Raw genomic sequence first — 19,735 nt, 5'->3', positions numbered from 1 at the left:
AGCATCACCTGATTTCTCCTCCTCCCACCTCTCCTCCTCCTCCCTCCTCCTCCTCCTCCTCCTCCTCCTCCTGCTCTGTCGCATGCAACTATTTTTGACGCGCGCTTGGCGGCAAAGGCGTGAGGATGTCCCCGTGTGAATGTTAATGACCCAGATCTGTTTGTGTGTTTGTGGGTGGTCGTCTGTGTGTGATGTTGTATTGCTTTGTTTTTTTATAAGATATATTTTTTTTATAGTGTGGGGTTCCAGGTTGCATCCTGCCTTTTTTTTTAAGAATCCATCACTTTTCTTACTATGTGCACTGTTTCTAGGAGCACACTCTTCTGCATGAGTCCCGGAGCTATTTCAGCATCTAATTTTTCCAGGTTCCTTTTCTGGGATCTTGGGATCGTGCCTAGTGTCCCTATGATTATGGGTACAATTTCCACTGGCATATCCCATATCCCTCTTTTATATTATTATTATTGTATGCTGGATGTAAACCCTCTTTTAAACATGTTTTATTTAAAGTAATTGCTGTCTCAGCTGCGTTAATTTTTTAAAGGTTCTTTATTTTACTCATTGTTGCTTAAACTTGTGAGCAACACGCCGAAGATTGGCATGTCTCAAATAGGTAATTGTCAAAGTCAATTTAATTTTATTAAAAATGCCGGGGCGGTAGTCAGATTATTATTATTATTATTATTATTATTATTATATTATTATTATTATTATTATTATTCCCCCTTTTGTAATGGGGGAGGGGGTCGCCAGAAGTGTTCTACATTCTGGTTTTTCGGAAATTGTTTAGGGGCGAGGCTGCTTACCCCCACCCCCACCCCCTTCCCACCCTTTTTCTTCACCTACGCCCTCTTTTCCTATTGAGGAGATGGCGCTAAATTGTAGAGCCTTTCAGCTCTCGGCAAGTTTTAGGGGTGGGGTTGTTACCCCTACCCGTTTTCTTTAAACTCAGCCTCAGCTGGAACTCATCTACAATTGAGTAGACCGTTGGGCGGTAGGCCGGGGGCGAATCATACACCTAATAAATGCAACGTCATACAGTATATGTATGAGTACGCCTATAGTTTTATTGAATTCACATACAGGTGCATTAGAAAGAATACATTTAATTAGAATATTGATTTATTCATGTTTGCAATTTCTGCAGTATTTCAAATAAGGAAAAAGTTCTGATTTCCGAATTTTTTGTACTTGAAAGGACATTCCTGTTATAGGAAGTGAATAATGTTTTATTTCATCTCTTGCATTTACACTATTAGAATGTAGATACTTAGTCCAAAATACACTAGGGAGATAAAAGAAGATAGTTATAGATACATTAAAATTAGTTTTCTAATAAAGTAGTAATATCTGTTTTAGGTGCATTTTTGAAATGTACAAAGAATATTTTGTATCGATGCGAAACTCCTGGCATAACTTTAAAGATAAAATAAGATGGCAGATATGAAACTATTGCCCAAAGACAGAAATTTTAACTGTTAAAGATAAGGAGAAACTGAAAATGAGAGTTGTAGCGATGAATAACCCTCTTACTGAGAGCAATGGAGGGTAACATGTCGGGGGGAACTAACAAAGCTTATGAAGAGGAACGTTATTAGAACACGAGTTCCTGCGTTATTGTATGTTATCTTTATGTCTTTTGTCAGATTGTTTTGGTTTGGTGTTCAGTAAATTGGTATTGCTATCGCAATGTACATTTCACTTTCATACATTTTTATCGATGCATTTCAGCGGCTAGATTGAATGAAAGCTAGTATACGTACAGAAATTGTTTTATGTTTCAGTGTCGATTTTAGTGATATTCCATATTCTGTTAAAAATCCCGGTAATGTATTTCATTTTCACACATTTCATTTTATATATATATATATATATATATATATATATATATATATATATAATCTTCTTTAATTAGATACAATGGTATTTTGAAGCTGAACATAACCTAGGTAATTCGTTGTATTTTCATGTATTTTACGTAATTATTTTAGTTCAGTGTGACTGAAGATTTGATAATTCGATAACATTACGTAGTCAAATTTATAAGATCAGACTGTCCCATTGATTTCATTTACGTTATTTGTTCTCACAAATAGATGATTTAACTAAAAGACCCTATCAGAAATGCCTATGTCCTACAGTTCTAATGATGATAATCAAGTAAATGGTAAAAGCCAAAAGCCATCACTGAATAACCCCCGGGTCTCAATACAGTGATCAGTCCAAATTCGGGTGAGATATTTCCATTAAACTATAATTAACAACAATCAATGAATTTGCATTACTAATTCTTCTATAATAGAATTGAACTGTATATGCACATTTTTAGGCTTTGCAGTGCCAGTTATAATCCACCATAAAGACTTTAGATTTTGTAAACTGTTTACTTAAAGGGTTATGTTATTGACTGGGCCATGACAGTCACATTAGGAGACGCTGACGGGGGTAATGTAGCCTGTGGAGGCATAGGGACCTGCTTAATATTCCAGATAATCTGGGTACAACTGATAAACAGAAGTTCGGTAGAGGAAGAGCTGGACAGATGTAGGAAAAGCAGTGGACGAATTTGTTCCTTCAGCATTTGTTCGAATTGAATTTTGGTAGAAAGGTTTCATGAAAGATAGGCTTGAATATAATATAAATTGTATATTTTAAACGCCATCTATGTAGAGACAAAATTCAAAATTTAATGATTAAGGGCAATGCAAAAATTCATTTAATGTCAAATTAGCCTTGAACTCTCCCTATTTACCGGTACTTCGTTGACTTTCCGTATTAGACGAAAGGATATTTTGTTACGAAATGAGTTGGAAGATGATTGGTAATGATGTTCAGTTATTTAACGCAAGTAATGAAAATGGTAATGGTCATTACAAGTTGTCAAGGACACGCAGAATTGAATTTCTATTCAATTTACGAAAACATTAAGATGCAGGAATGAGTTTCTTTTCAATATATATATATATATATATATATATATATATATATATATATATATACTATATATATGTGTGTGTTGTGTGTGTGTGTGTGTGTGTTGGTGTGTGTATGTATATATATATATATAATATTAGATATATATTATAATATATTATAAATATAGATTATATATATAATAGTATATATATATTATTATATATTATATATATTATAAGTATAATTATATATATATATGGTAAATTTTAAAATTTATTTATGCGCATTAAGCTACAAATGTCCTTTTAATATGTAATTCGCTCTACCTCAGAATTATTATATTTCATATATGTTAACTGAAGGGGAATTTTAACTTATGTCCTCTTGTGTTAGCTGAGTGGTTAAAGGCGCTTCACTGTATGTCCTGAATTCTGGGTTCCTAGGTTCGCGCCCGGGGGTCGACGAAATTATTGTCAACTAAAAATTCCCCTTCAGTTAACATATATGAAAATATATTCATTCTGAGGTAGGGCGAATTAGATATTAAAGGACATTTGTAGCTTAATGCGTAAATATATGAATCACGGTGATGTGATCAGACTCATATATAATATATATATATATATATATATATATATATATATATATATATATATACATTAGAAAAAGCCTTTGCCGTTAAGAAGTAGCTATGAATCAGAATGATAAAGACCAACGTCTGAATATGGCCGAGCAGAATAGAGCCATTCAGAATGAATAGAGGGCGGGGGGGATGAACATCTGAATTTCTGCAGCTCTCGTGTGAATGCAGCGGGAGGCTCCGGACTATAGAAGCTGTTGTACATGTCTAAAACGCGATTAAGATTTGTGGAGGGTTGCCAGAGACCGCTGTCGTCATCTCTGAATGTGTTGGATTTATAGCTTTGATAATTGAATGTGAGAGGATTATGGGCTGGGCGAGATAGACGTTAACTTAGTACTTTTATGAATATATAGCGCTTTGTCACACAAAGTTAAAACTTGTTGGACAACATTCAAAATCACTTGGACAATATAAAAAGACATCCTCAGGCGATCTGTATCCTGGTCCTGTTAGGAATTCTAACGCATACTAATTAGCAGTTTATTTTTTAATTCCTGATCTCCGTTGGGGGCTAGCGTCGTCAGTGCTCCTCGCGCTGTGCACTGTATGCATTATCTAACGTTCACTGTAGCGTCTCGTCGGTCACTAGCTGTAACCCCTTTCATTCCTGTTACTGTACCTCCTTTCATATTCCCTTTCTTCTATCCTACTTTCCACCCTCTCCTAATACTTGTTTCATAGGGGCAGCTGCGAAGTTTTCCTCCTTTTACACCATTAAAGCCTATTTTCTCTCAATTTCCTTTTCAGTATTGAATGACCTCATAGGTCCCGGCGCTTGGTATTGCTTTTTTTTATTTTTTACATTTCATTCTAATAACTGATCTCTTATTTCTGTACTCTTAATATTATCTTCTGTAACTTCTTTCAGATGAACACCATATTCTTTGGAAGCTTGAATTTCAAGTTAGTTGTCCCTGTAGTCAGTCCACTGCGGTGGATCGCAGAGTTAAAAATGGCGTGTCGCCAGTTAAACTAAATATTATCCAGCACCATATCCCAAAAGTGACTTAGCGCCTCAGTGGCGTGATCGTTATGGTCTTGGCCTGCCACCTCGGTGGCCGTGAGTTCGATTCTCGGGCATTCCACTGAGGGATAAGAGATGTATTTCTGGTGATAGAAATTCACTCTCGACGTGGTTCGGAAGTCACGTGAAGCCGTTCGTCCCGTTGCTGAATAACCACTGATTCCACGCAGCGTAAAAACACCATGCAAACAAACAAAAGTGTCTTGCTGCTGGAGAAAAGTTGAATATGAAAAAGGAGGCGTATGGTGAAATATAGTGTTTAATATATATATATATTCTATATATTATATATATATATATATATATATATATTTGTGGTGTGTTTGTTTGTGGAATCGTATGCAACTCTTATGAGAGAGGGAAAGAGGAATTCACCATACGTACCCGGTCCCAAGAATGTCCGATAACGCTAGGGTTGTCAGCTGTCCTTGTAATCAGCTTCCAGTGCAACCGATCAGGAACCAAAATGTAAATAAAAGCGATTTATTATTAACTCTCTCTCTCTCTCTCTCTCTCTCTCTCTCTCTCTCTCTCTCTCTCTCTCTCTCTCTCTGTTACTTTGTGGGAGGCTGCGACTCTCAAGCAGTTGTAAGAACTTCAAGATGGGCCAGTCTTCACTTATAAACTTACATCAAAATGAATGACAAAATTCCCCAGACTTCAGGCTAAGTCTCTCCTTGAATTGGACGCAAAATGAAAGGAAATATATTAGAATAATAAAAGAGAATATAGCAAAATAAATAAATAAATAAATAAAACTCCAAAGGACACAATTAACAGAGCCAGGAACTACGTGTAAACTTACATGAAAATGAATGCCAAAATTCCCCAAACTTCAGTCTAAGTCTCTCCTTGAATTGGACGCAAAATGAAAGGAAATATATTAGAATAATAAAAGAGAAAATAGGTAAAAACATAAAAAAAAACTCCAAAAGAAACAATTAACAGAACCAGGAGCCAACGCACATGGATTGCCATGCGGGTACTCCTGATTCAGATTGGAGTGGCGTCTTCCTTCTTTCTCTTCTTTCTTCTTTTCTTTCTTATTCCTTCTTTCATTTTTTCTTTCTTCCTTCTTGTTCTTTCTTTCTTCCTTCTTTCTTCTTTCTTCTTCCTTTTTTCTCCCTTCCTTCATACTCTTTCTTTCTTCTCCCTTCTTTCTTTCTTCTTTTTCTCCCTTTCTTCTTCCTCTATCTTTCTTTCTTTTCCCTTTTACTATTTCTTCTTTCTCCTTCCTTCTTTCTCCTTTTTTCTTCTTATTTCTCCTTTTTCCTTTCTCCGTTCTTTTTCCCTTCTTTTTTCTCCCTTTTCTTCTCCTTCTCCCTTTTCTCCCTTTTTTCTCCTTTCTTCTTCCCCCTTTTTCTTCTTTCTCCTTTTCCTTTCTCCCTTCTTTCTTTCCCCTCTATGGTGAGTAACGTCCATGAATCACTGTTACTCTTCATTGCCCAGATTCAATTAGCAGAGGCACTCCACAGGCCTCTCCCCCCCCCCCCCCATCCCCCCCCCCCCCCCCTCAGGACCACCATTTTTTCGCTTCAAGTGGTGCAAAGTGTCTTCATCAAAGTTACGGTGCCACTTAAAGGGAGCCTTCTTTTTTTTATGTAATTCTTTTTATTTTCAAGTGTGGGAATCTAGAAGTTGGTTCCATACACACACACATCTTATATATATGTATATATATATATATATATATTATATATATATATATATATATATATATATAGATATATATATATATATATATATATATATATATATAGGTAACCCATAGAAATATCCGTTGAGGGAGACAGGTCTCTTCGAAATATAGCACTAAAATCTACCTTTTTGATGTTTATGTGGGTTAGTTTTTTAGATGGAGTTTGTTTTAACATATTTTAAGTCATATATATATATATATATATATATATATATCATATATATATATAATTAATTAAGTTTAATTCACTTCATCTCGGGTGATGTATAGTGGCTTCATGAAGTTGTTTGTCACTTAAGGGTGCGAGCTGCTCGGTATTGTTTATTACATTAATCATAATATTCGAGCTTGTAATCTGTCATGTTTTATTTGAAATTTATGTATTGTTGAATTCCCAACCTCAAACCACCCGCTCCTCTTTTTTTTTTATATTGTTAGATGCTACAAAAACTATTTCAGTCCAGGTAAATGCTTTACTTTTTTAGCCAATGTGAAGTTTTTCTTTCTTTCTTACATCCTCTTTAATTCTATTTGTTATTCGTGAAGGTAAATATCAACCTTTATTTTTAATGATCTTATGTATTATATATAATTCATAGCTATTTGAACTATCTCAAAGAACCATAAACTCAACTTCCTTCCTTGTTGTACTACAGAGCGCCCACAGGAGCCGTTATATAGGATCTTCGACTCAGAGGATTAAATCCTTAATCCTTCTCAGAGAATGAAAAGAAAAAGAGACTCTATGTACTTTGATCGATAACGCATAACCTTGAAAGCACAGAAAAACGAAACCATTGCTGAAAGTTGTTAGTCACCTGTCTTGTCTGTCCGTCATCATCATCCCTTCTCCCCCCTCTACAGCAGAACACATCCAAGACAAGCGCTGTGATGAACTACCTCTTCTACAAGTCTTTGCAACGCGTGCATTCCATCCGGCAAGGTGCAACTAGATCTTAAATGGGAGTGCAATTACCGAGACACACCTCTGTCTAATTGAGACATCCTTTCGTCATTGATAACGCTTGGACGACTCATATGCTATTCGCTGAAGTGCTGTGCCCAACCTACAATTTATGTAAAAAGTGGAAAAAAAAGCTGAACAGTGAATATCATTTCTTATAATCATTCGGCAACTGCGTCAATATAATCTTTTCCCTTCACTTATTCATATATAACTAGAGGACTGAAATAAGTAAAAAAAAAAAAAAAATTATAGACCGCGCATTTATCTTCATATCTGTGATACACCTCAAGGCTTCTTATTCGTCAAATGGCCAGTGAATACTTAATTGGCTGATTGAGCTGAACTCTTCAAAAAAAGTTCTTGAAAGTGAACGAATCGGCGACGTTCATCAGTAAGCCGTGACGTCACAGGCATCCCGCCCTAACCTCTGGAAAGCGTTGAGCTGATCAGCGCTATACCTCGCGACGAAAGCAGCTTTCCAATAAGCTTCTAAAAGCTCCGCTTAAGCTTCAGATTTCATCGGCACCAGCTGCATTTGTGAATCGGCCGTTATCTCCCGACACAAGCGATAAGGTAAAAAAAAAATTAATTTATTATTATTATTATTATTATTATTATTATTATTATTATTATTATTATTATTATTATTATTTAAAGCTGCAAAAGCTTAAAGGTTGGTCAACATAGTATCTGTACTTATCCCAGACCAGAGTGAAAGATAAAATAGCTGGATTTACAAGGAGTTACAAGGGTTAGGATGTCCCAAAGACTCGTTAGTCCATCTTAAGAGGAGACATCGTGTGCTTACTTATCTCTAGGAGCAGGTTTTACTGTTCATTCACAGTGTACTAGTGATATTGTGTAGCTTTCTTTTAAACTCTTCCACACTGTTGCTGTTTAGAACTTCTGGTGGCAGTTTATTCCACGTGTCACATCTTATATATAAAGAAGTTCCCGCAATGAGATGTGTTGTATCTCTCTCTCTCTCTCTCTCTCTCTCTCACTGTGTGTGTATGTGGGTGACTTCTAATCATTAGAGGTTATTATGCTGTTATAAGTGGCAATTTACAGAAATATTTGTGTGTATATATATATATATATCTATATAGATATATATATATATGTATATAGATATAGATATATATATATATAATATATATATATATATATATATATATATATATATGTGTGTGTGTGTGTGTGTGTGTGTGTGTGTGTGTATACACAAATATTTCTCTAAATTGCCACTTATAACAAATATTTCAAAACCCATACATAAAACTGACACGACCTTTAAAGTAAATAAACTTCAGTCATATCAAAAGTCGGGAGAACGTCAGTCCTCTTTAAGTGATAGGGTTCGAAAATATTATTACTTATAGAGGAAAAGGGTCAGGTAGAGAGCAGTCCCATTTGCTTCAAGGTAATTCGTATGCAATGGCAAACAGTTTATGATTGTGTGCAACAACAAAGCGAAATTGCCTGTTGCAAGCAAATCCTCTTGCAGTGCATTGTGATTGAGTAAAAGGTCTACTCCTCCTCCTCCTCCTCCTCCTTCTCCTTTCTCCATCCACCTATTCTTCCACAATCTCCTCCCCTAACTCCCCTCTACTTCCTAATTCTCTCCTCCCCAGTCTCTTCCCCTCCCCTTCATCCACTCATCCCCCCACCCCCACCCAATTCCTTTTTGCAAGCAGTTAACAAACAAGGCGGACTGACTGACCACAGCCACAATTCTGTCTGGTCCTCAGACACTTCCACTCCATTCACGTGTTCCTTAATGTTTCGTTCACCCATAACGGAGCCTTGAAAAAGCGGACGAAACCGAACGAAACAGAACATGTGCTGGCAGCTGGGATCTTCCTCCATCCAAGATCTGCTCCCAACGACGAATCAATCTGTGCTTCGTAGTAATTGCCCTTCGTCGTTTTTGTCATGTCTCATGAGCTATTTTTGGTGCTGAATGTGCGGGAGATATTTACCAATTTACCAATAAAAAAGTAGGAATATTTTCCGTATCGTCTGACTTGGAGGTAAATGTTCGCTTTTATCGTCTTGTAAAGCTAGTTTGCTAGATTTAAAGTCTGTCTCTCCTTACATCATTGGTAATCATCATCGTCTTCCATGCTGTGTGGCCTCTGTGGAATACCGCCTGACTTAGAGGTAACAGCTCACTTTCATTGTCTTGCGCAGCCAGTTTGCTGAAGTTGATCATCGTCGCCTTCCGAAGGGCCTGTGAATCCCGCCACTTATGTCTATCTTATGCTTTATCTTCTACAAATCTCCACTCTTCTATAGCTTCCCTTCTGATAGTTCTCGTCCAAGTAGGTCTGAGTTTCCCAACTCTTGGGTGCCCACTGTCATCATTCTTCCAGGAGTTGTATGGCTGGCTTCTATACAAACCTTCCCCAACTTTCATCATTATCTCATCTGCACGAAGAACTTTCGCGATTTCCTTTATGGTATCATAACTAACTCCTGATATTCTTCGTAAGTCTTTACTCTTGAATCGATACCCTGATTTACGGCCTCATAGCAGTACAAATCGTAGCAGACTAATGTTTAATCTTTATTTTGCTTGCCACTGCATTCTCGCTTAAGAGACCTGTACTGGATATCATTATCGATAAATGTTTGACAGATTCGATGTTATTAAGTAAAAATATTATTTTTTCATTGAGTTTTGAGGCTTTCGCTTGTTCTCATTGTCTGTGACGCCAGTCTGCAGAATCCTAGTAATTAGCAAATCAATCTCGGTGCCTTTGTCGTTTGCACCATCCGGCTGAGGTTTGTTACAAGGTTGTTATTATTATTATTATTATTATTATTATTATTATTATTATTATTATTATTATTATTATTATTATGTTTTTTTATAATAACCCTGTGTTGGTGTGCGTTCAACCCTCTTGTGAGCGGTCTTTGGATCTACAACTCTTACTGTGTATAGTTGGTAATCTAGAAAGGTTGCTTTATCCGCTAACGGTCAGATAAGTTAGCAGAAATTCAGCTATTGGACAATAAAACTCTGACTCTTTTGATCTGCTTTCTGGTGAAGGAATGATTTTCTGACAGTTTCAGCCTCTGTCTGTCAGAGTACTAGTTTTTTTTTCTCTCTCTCTCTCCCTGTCCAGTGGCTTTTAACATTCGGAAATCAGCCTACTGAGAGGCTTGCAGCATTCTTTCTGTTAAAAAAAATTCTCTTTAGCAGTCCAAAGTCAGTCTTCTTTGACAGACAGTCTCCTATCTGTTATTTAATAATTTTTTTCTTCTTTTCTAAAGTCTAAAATCTTCCACTGCCAGACAGTAACGATTTTTTATCTAATAATTCGTTTAACCAGGCGAAAGCCATCTACCGAACTGACTGATTAACGATTTTCTATCTATAAATCTTCATTAAACCAGCCTAAAGTCAGTCTACCTAAATGAGTGTGAGACGATTTTCTGCCTGTAACCCTGCACTCAACCAGTCGAAAGTCAGTCTACCGAACTGACTGTAGGACGATTTTCTATCTATAAATCTTCATTCAACCAGTCGAAAGTCAGTCTACCTAAATGAGTGTGGGACGATTTTCTGCCTGTAACCCTGCACTCAACCAGTCGAAAGTCAGTCTACCGAACTGACTGTAGGACGATTTTCTGTCTGTAATTCTTCATTCAACCAGTCGAAAGTCAGTCAGCCTAACAGACTGTCAGACAAAAAATATACCCACATGAAAGGACAACATTCCTGTCGCCATAAGCGACGAGTGATGCGTCTTCCTTAATCCCCAGAAAATCTCGAAGGGAGAAAGAAAGACGAACCACAGGATGAATTAGGTCACGCCGTTGTGAATGTGCTACCCTCCTCAAGGGTCAGTATCCTGTTTACATTTACGGACTGATGACCTCTGCGTATTGTGACCAGTGTCGTGCTTATTTCTTTCGTTGAGTCTATCTTACGGCCTTTGTGTGGCACGACTATAGTTTTATGTAACAGTGTTTTTTACTCATTTATTTAGTTATTTGTGTATTTATTTATTGGGGAGAGAGGATGCCATTTATGTAATATCACAAGAGAGAGAGAGAGAGAGAGAGAGAGAGAGAGAGAGAGAGAGAGAGAGAGAGAGAGATGGCTGTGTATCATCTCTCGCTGTGGTGCATGGATTTATTCCCGTTTATGAATGGTAAACAAATAAATGGTAAATCCGGCATGGAGCACCTCTTTCAGTTTGTATGTACTGGGGAGTTGTCAGTAAACGGGCAATGAGATCCCTCACAGTATGCGTTGCTTGTGCATGAGAGAGAGAGAGAGAGAGAGAGAGAGAGAGAGAGAGAGAGAGAGAGAGAGAGAGAGATTCCAAGTAATTTGAGTCACACTTGCATAGCATTTTAGTTTTTAAAAAAATCATATTTACTTGCTAACCCTATTCCTGATTTAGAATTATGGTTAGTTCAAAGTATTTTTGCAGAAAATTATTTTTGGCGGTCTTAAATCCGCTTAGAAATAGTTATGTAATAGTCATAAACCCTCCCCCTTACCTCCTCTCTCTCTCTCTTCTCTCTCTCTCTCTCTCTCTCTCTCTCTCTCTCTCCTTTGATATCTCTTACCAATCTTGTAAATCTTCATCGGTTAAATTTTATATTATTATTTTATTATTATTATTATTATTATATTATTATTATTATTATTAATTATTATTATTATTATTATTTATTATATAAAAAACAAAACCACAGTTGTTGCGTTATTATTTTTAGAGGTAGTAGTAGCACTATTTAAATTGTTATGATTACCACTCACGCACCACACATCAAACGTGATTTCAAGCCGTTCTCGTAATTTTTCGTTCATCAAAATGCCCCGGAAGTGCAACATAGTCATTTAATGCGATGAATTTAGAAACTAATTTGAGGGTTTTGCCTATAATGGAATTGGGATCTATTTGTTCACTTGTTTAGTTCGTTGGAGAAACGGCCTCGAACTCGTATGATTTAAATTGATTTTAATGAAGGGATATTAACAATAATAATTGTTTTATGATTTACTTTTACCTCGTATGATTTAAATTTATTTTAATGAAGGGATATTAACAATAATAATTGTTTTATTTACTTTTACCTCGTATGATTTAAATTTATTTTAATGAAGGGATATTAACAATAATAATTGTTTTATAATTTACTTTTACCTCGTATGATTTAAATTTATTTTAATGAAGGGATATTAACAATAATAATTGTTTTATGATTTACACTTTTACCTCGTATGATTTAAAGTAATTTTAATGAAGGAATATCAACAATAATAATAATAGAAATAATTGATTTATGATTAACTTTTAGCTCGTATGATTTATTATTAACAATAATAATTGTTTTATGATTTACTTTTACCTCGTATGATTTAAGGTAATTTTAATGAAGGAATATCAACAATAATAATATATTTATGATTTACTTATAATGTATATAATTTAAAGTTATCTCAATGATAGAATATTAACCATAATAATTGATTTATGATTTACTTCTAACTCGTGGGATTTAAAGTTATTTTAATGAAAGTATACCTTAACAGTAATAATTGATTTATGATTTACTTTTAACGTGTGTGATTTAAAGTTATTTTAATGATAGATTATTAACAGTAATAATTGATTAATGACTTATTTTAGCTCGTACGATTTAAAGTAATTATAATGAAAGAGTATTAACAATAATAATTGATTTGCGATTTACTTCTAACTCGTGTGAAATAAAGTTATTTTAATGAAAGTATTATATTAACAATAATAATTGATTTATGATTTACTTATAACGTTTATGATTTAAAGTAATTTTTATGAAGGAATATTAGCAATAATAATTGATTTTTTTATTCACTGATAACATTTATAATTTAAGGTCATTTTGATGAAGGAATATTAGCAATAATTATTGATTTTTTTTATTTATTTATAACTTGTATGATTTAAAGTTATTTTAATAGAACAATATTAAGAGTAATGATTGATTTATGAGTTATTATATTTACATATATATGTGCTGTTTGGAAATCAGTTGTAATAGGATCTAACCGATTTAATCAGTCTTAGGGCGTCTTCTACCCGAATGTGGAATTCCTTCCCCTCCTCGGTGTTTCCTGACTGATATAGGTCTTCAGAGAGTAAGGTAGTGAAAAGAGGGAGTTGGAGTGGTTGGACAGCGAGATAAAGAGATCCGGAAATTAAAAGGAGAGTTCCACATTGTGAAAATGAACGGTGTGAAGGGTTAACCATAAGAATTTACTCCATAGTGGACATTCTTTGGCAGTAGTATCTCTCTCTCTCTCTCTCTCAAGCCTCTTTTGACAATAGCTGTGTACTATGTAGGTTACTTGCCTTTTTGTCGGCTGATATGGGTCACAGCACATATAGGTGCAGACAGACATAGGCCTAGAAAAGAGAGGGAGAGAGAGAAAAAAAACAACAGACTTGAGTGCCCAGCTCTGCGTCAAAATGGCTGCCATTCTCTCTTTGTGCGACAGCATTCCTGACACCTTACTAGCATTTAAACGGGTTTTTTTCTGTCAGCCGAAGAATAGGGATGTATTACATTGCAGTCTTGCGTTGTAATACTTACCAGTCAAGCAGCCAGTTGGACTGTGATTTTTTGTCGTTGTTTACCAATCATTTGAATTGGATTATGATTCTGTTTTTATTGTATTCCAGTTATGAAACTTCTGTACTTGTGCTTTTTCAGAGGTACGCACCTTTCAATCTTAGCAGGAGAGAATTTGAACCTCAAACAAATATTTCTAACCAGAATTCTCTCTCATGAGCCACTAGGCCGAATACATAGCAAAACAGAACTCGTACTGAATTTGACATAACCTAGATTTGAACCATAACTCAGTTGAGTTAATTAACAATATTTTACTGTAAGCTTCCCAAAATGATAAGATTGAGACATAATTCGTTAGGCCAGCTTCGAGGTGGGGTGTAGTAATACCAGTTGGTTCATAGTATACATTAAATATAGTTTTAAATATTGGTTTCCAAATATGAATAACTTAGATAGAAATAGGCGAGTATACATAAGAAATATAACAAAACAACTATAACAGAAATCGCAATATGTCAAAGTGTTTGTTTTTTTTTCTAAAACGCTAAAATACAGTTCAACAAAATATCTATAGGCGAGGAAAACCTCGTTACCCTAATTTCCCGGCCCCCACAAAAAAATAAATAAATAAATAAACAACAAGCAGAGATAATTTACTGGACCTAATCCCCCCTCTCTGTGTAGCTCTTAAAGATCATCTTAAAAGAAAAGGAGAAAACAAAAGGAGTTCCCAAGAGAATGTTAATGATCGAACGAGACTAAATCCCTACTCCAAAGAATCAGCAACGAAAATGACCTTCAATCTACCCGTTAACGAGTTCATTTGAGAGGCGAATTCATTGCAAGCCGATGTTTTCCCCAATCCGGTGGGGATAACTGCCGGTACTAAGCGTCCGTACGAGCCAAGCAATTTCCTCTTTTCAAGTCAGCAACGCGATGTATGTAGAGCATGTGTACAGAGGCTCAACTGGGGAGAGTAATGGATGTTTACCTGCGCAGGAAGGAGGTTCGAGTCAAGCGCTAGGCAGACCGAGCCTCGAAGAGGTTAGAAATAAAGATGATCTCTGGGAGGCAGCATCCCTGTCTCTTCCTCTCTCGTTGTAAGTGAGAGAGAGAGAGAGAGAGAGATGAGAGAGAGAGTCTTTTTATATACTTAAATATGAGCTGAACACTCCCCTTGCCCCGCCCTTAATAGGTTATAAATAAAGACAATGAAGCATATTGCTTTTCTCTCTCTCTCTCTCTCTCTCTCTCTCTCTCTCTCTCTCTCTCTCTCTCTCTCTCTGTACAGTTACGTTTTGTTTAAAATATTTTATTTGGTATCGGCTCACCAAGAAAAGGCAGTGAGAATTTATATATATATATATATATATATATATATATATATATATATATATATATATATATATTACGTGTGTGTGTGTGTGTGCGCGTTCTCGAGGGAGGCTCCTTGATGTATTCAGTCTTTTGGTCTTCCAGCGATTGTTTTTGGGATGAGGTTCCTATCCTCATTGATTCCCAACCCTCCCCGACTCCAGTCGACTGACCACCATGCACGTAAGTCTTCCCTTAAATCAACATAGATAATTTGGAAAGGAAACAGAAACAAGTGCAACGACCACTTCCCGTGCATATATATATATATATATATATATATATATATATATATATATATATATATACATATATATATATATATATATATATATATATATATATATATATAAATGTAAATGTAATAGGCACAATGTCCTCTTAATTTCTCAGGTTCTTTGCTCTTTTTTGGATGCGCTTGTCAACCACCAAGCCTCGAGATCCAACTTCAAAGAAATATGAAAGAAATCATGATGTCCGGTGGCGGGAAACGAACCCGCGATACCATAATCACGACGAGGTCACCTGGCCGACCTGACCTCGTCGTCATTATGGTACCGGGGTTTCGTATCCCGTCACCGGACATCATGATTCCTTTCATATTTCTTTGAAGTTGGATCTCGAGGCTTTGTAGTGACAAGCGCTTCCAATAAAGAGCAAAGAATTTGAGAGAGGTTAAGTGGAATTACATTTGCATATGTATCTGGTAAAAATGACCAGTAGATTCTATATATATATATATATATATATATATATTATATATATATATAATATATATATATATATATATATATATATATATATAACAATCATGTATAGACATACGCATATGTACTTGTAAGTTGGATTCAGGTCCAGATACCAAACATGACACGAATTAAATCAGCGACCTTCCCTATATCTTTCCTTCATGCCCCGTCATATAGTACCCAGATACCAGACGTGCCCTTAATTGCTTTGGGGACAGCTTGTATTCTACAGCTGGCCCTGTTACAGGGCGTGAAAATAACTCTTGAAAATAACTGCTCACGCTGTTTACCTGTTCATGATTCGGGACATACCTGTTACATTCTCTTTTTCTTGGACCTCTTATTTGTTTGGTTTTGGCTTACCAAGAAATGGCAGTGAGAATGTCCTCTCTCTCTCTCTCTCTCTCTCTCTCTCTCTCTCTCTCTCTCTCTGTACATTTACGTTTTGTTTGAATTATTTATTTGGTATCGGCTTACCAAGAAATGGCAGATAGAATTTAGTCTCTCTCTCTCTCTCTCTCTCTCTCTCTCTCTCTCTCTCTCTCTCTCTCTCTATATATATATATATATATATATATATATATAATATATATATATATATATATATATATATACATATTTTCGTTTTTGTCAGCCTTACATGAAAGAGCTTGATGTGAGTAAGCTATCTTTTGACTAACATTGTTCATTTTTATGTGAACTGTGTCCACACTAATGTCCATGGCATTGTCAATTGTTGCAGAAATACCAGATGTATCTGCTCTCTTCGTCTCATCTTAATTTCGGGCGTCTCTTCCCTATTTTCTTAAATTCTGACCAATCTTGTCTTGTTATCTCGAAAGGGACAGAATGCAGCCGGTTACAGCAGAGAAGGCGGTCGAGGAGTCAGAAATTGGAAAAAAAATAAATACAAAAAATAAATAAATACATAAATAAATAAGTAAATAAATAAATAAAGACAGAGAACAGTTATTAAAATAGGAAAAAAATCAATAAAGTAAAGAATCTTTAGGTAATAATATAAATAAATCAGTAAAATAAAAAGTGCATTGCTTTGAGATAGTAACGCATTGCAACTTTGCTGGAACTTCTGAGGTTCTCTTTCGATGTTCTTATTGCACAACATCCTCGTTTGAAAATGCCGGAATGTCATCTGTTCCAGCAGCCATTGTTCTTGATAAATAACTCTTATATATGACTCTTCAGTAGGGAGAATTTACCTTATGCGTTTCCAAAGTACTATATTAAAGATTTTGGAAAAGGTAATCCGATAGACGCGAGAAACTAACGGTGTGGATTACATCATCATCCTGTTGGCCAGCGAGGATGGAAGTGAAAGGACATGTGGTTTGTTGGAAGTGAAAGGACACAAGAATGTGGAAACCGTTAAGATGAAACTTCTGCATGTTGTGCGCCAAATAAAAGCTGTTTATTATTATGAACTGCGTGGTTTACAGAAGTGATTTGACGAAAGAATCTGGAGGCTACAGATTATAAAACCCTCGGCGAATGACAGCGATTTATAAAGGGAGAAGTTTTGTTTATATCAGGCCCCCTCCCCACACCCAGTTTTTTCTAAAACGGGATTCCTGTTTCAAAAAGAAATAGGATTCTTGCTTCAAAAAGAAAAACCATATCAATAATAATGATAATAATAATACTAGTAACACTTAGCGAAGTGTCACTATGCCTCTTTAACTTCGTTCCTTTCTAGTTTTATTTTTTCTATTTTTTTGCTGAAATGGGATTCTGGCTTAAAGAATAAAACCCAAATCAATAATAATAATAATAATAATAATAATAATAAATAAAAATGAATAGATGAATAAAATACTCATATACTCATATTAGCATGAGTCATGAAATGGAGAAATACATCCACAGTTATGCATGGTTACAAATATACATACAAAACAGGATTTGTTTCTGCAATAAGGGCAATAATAATAACAACAATTGGCGAAGTATCACTATGTCTCTATTTCTTCGTCCTTTTCTCTGTCTCTATTTACTTCTCGTCGCTAATTTCCCCTTGTCGCTAATGACGTTCGTTCAACGACACATTCCTTGGAATTCTCTGTTGTCGCGTTTAAGTGGTTTCCCCATCCACTCTGATTAATCTCCCCCCCCCCCCCCCCCCCTTCCCACCCCCCTCATTTGCTGTTTCTTATTTCTCGACAAACCTCCGCTGACTTTGATGTAGTCTTTGCCTCGTTCAGTTTTATATCCGCTGAAGGCTGTTTTGAGAACTACCCTATTTCAACTACTCGCGTTAAATCTCGTAACGTAATTTGTGGTGTTTTATTGAGAGTTTTTTTTGTATGGAGGGAGTCTTCGTGTTTTATTAGTCTTATTTTGCATGGAGGGAGTCTTCGTGTTTTATTAGAGTTTTATTTTGGGAGTCTTCGAGTTTTATTTTGCATGGGGGGAGTCTTCGTGTTTTATTAGGGTTTTATTTTGCATGGAGGGAGTCTTCGTTTTAAGGTATTTTTAAAATTTACTCATTCTGTAAGTAAACGTAACTTCAGGAATGTTCATATGTGAATTATGCGTAAATTTATCAAATTTTGCAGATATTAACACATATCATCCTCAGCTGATTAATTTACCGTGATTTGCATATTTCTTTTTATTTCTTTTAGTTTTTCATGTATTTTCTCTTTTATTCAACGTTTGGTTTTGAGAATCTGGGATCGTTTTCCTTCCGTAATTTCTTGAATTATTTTTGTTTAACGTTGTATATTTCCTTGTTTATTCATTCTGGGATCTTTTGATTATTCGTTTATTCACTTATTACGAAGCTGTTGCAAGGATTTTTAATTATTCATTTATTCACTTACCTATATTTCATCACAAAAGTATTACAATAATGTTTAATTATTTATTTATTCACTTATTTATATTACGAAAGTATTACATATATTTTTTGTTTATTCATTCACTTATTTGCATTACTAAAGTATTACATATATTTTTTTATTATTTATTTATTCACTTATTAGTATTACGAAAGTAATACGTATAAATTTTTTTATTGTTTAGTCATTCACTTATTTGCATTACGACAGTATTACAAGGATTTTTTATTATATTTTTATTTACTAACTTATTTTGCACTACGAAAGCATTACACAAATTTTCAAATATTTATTAAATCACTTGTTTTTTGCTACAAAAGTATTACGCTGACACTAGCCATTACACCGCGAAACGACATAAACTTAAATAATGATAATAATGATAATTAATGAAAAACGAATAAACATAAATGAAAAATAAAAAACTCATGCCAACGCCAGCTTGGCCCGATGACTCACACCCGCCGTAGGTCACCATCACTCAAAATTCCTCAGGGCGTTTCAAAATACTTAGCACCTACTTCCCTTCGGCGTGGATGGAGATTATTTGTAGGTCAAGTAGATAATAGCACTTGATGACGTGTGACGTCGTTGACCCTGAATTTGCACACACACACACACACACACACACACACACACACACACACACACACACCCTACGAGTTCATTGAGAAGAATGAAGATGGTCCTTTCGGGTTTGAGGTCATCTTCCAATTCGCTGGAATTGCTTTAAAAGGTGTCGGTTGTTTATAATCATGTTCTGAAATACATACATACATACATATCTATGTGGGTGTGTGTGTGTGTGTTAACATACACACTTATCTATATATGTATGTGTTATGTATGTTTGTAAATATCCGACACCTTATTAAGAAATTCCAGTGGACACACACACACACACACACACACACACACAC

At 35.3% G+C, this 19,735-nt stretch overlaps 1 protein-coding gene across 3 annotated transcripts in view; it reads left to right on the top strand.

The window, feature by feature from the left end:
- The window catches only part of LOC135203110 (integrin alpha-PS3-like), a 76,337-nt gene that overhangs the window by 12,700 nt on the left and 43,902 nt on the right, over window positions 1–19,735 (top strand). The window contains exon 2 of one of the 3 annotated variants that reach the window (XM_064232740.1): window positions 6,939–7,822. The exons of the other annotated variants lie outside the window; for them this stretch is intronic. The gene's annotated coding sequence lies outside the window, so the exon portion shown is untranslated. The remainder of the gene's footprint in view (window positions 1–6,938; window positions 7,823–19,735) is intronic. 3 annotated transcript variants of the gene reach the window in all.

This window comes from Macrobrachium nipponense, chromosome 33 (assembly GCF_015104395.2).
Source record: "Macrobrachium nipponense isolate FS-2020 chromosome 33, ASM1510439v2, whole genome shotgun sequence".
Classification (NCBI taxonomy): Eukaryota; Metazoa; Arthropoda; class Malacostraca; order Decapoda; family Palaemonidae; genus Macrobrachium; species Macrobrachium nipponense.
The sequence above is the reverse complement of the archived record's forward strand: the minus strand, read 5'-3'. Positions and strand labels throughout refer to the sequence as shown.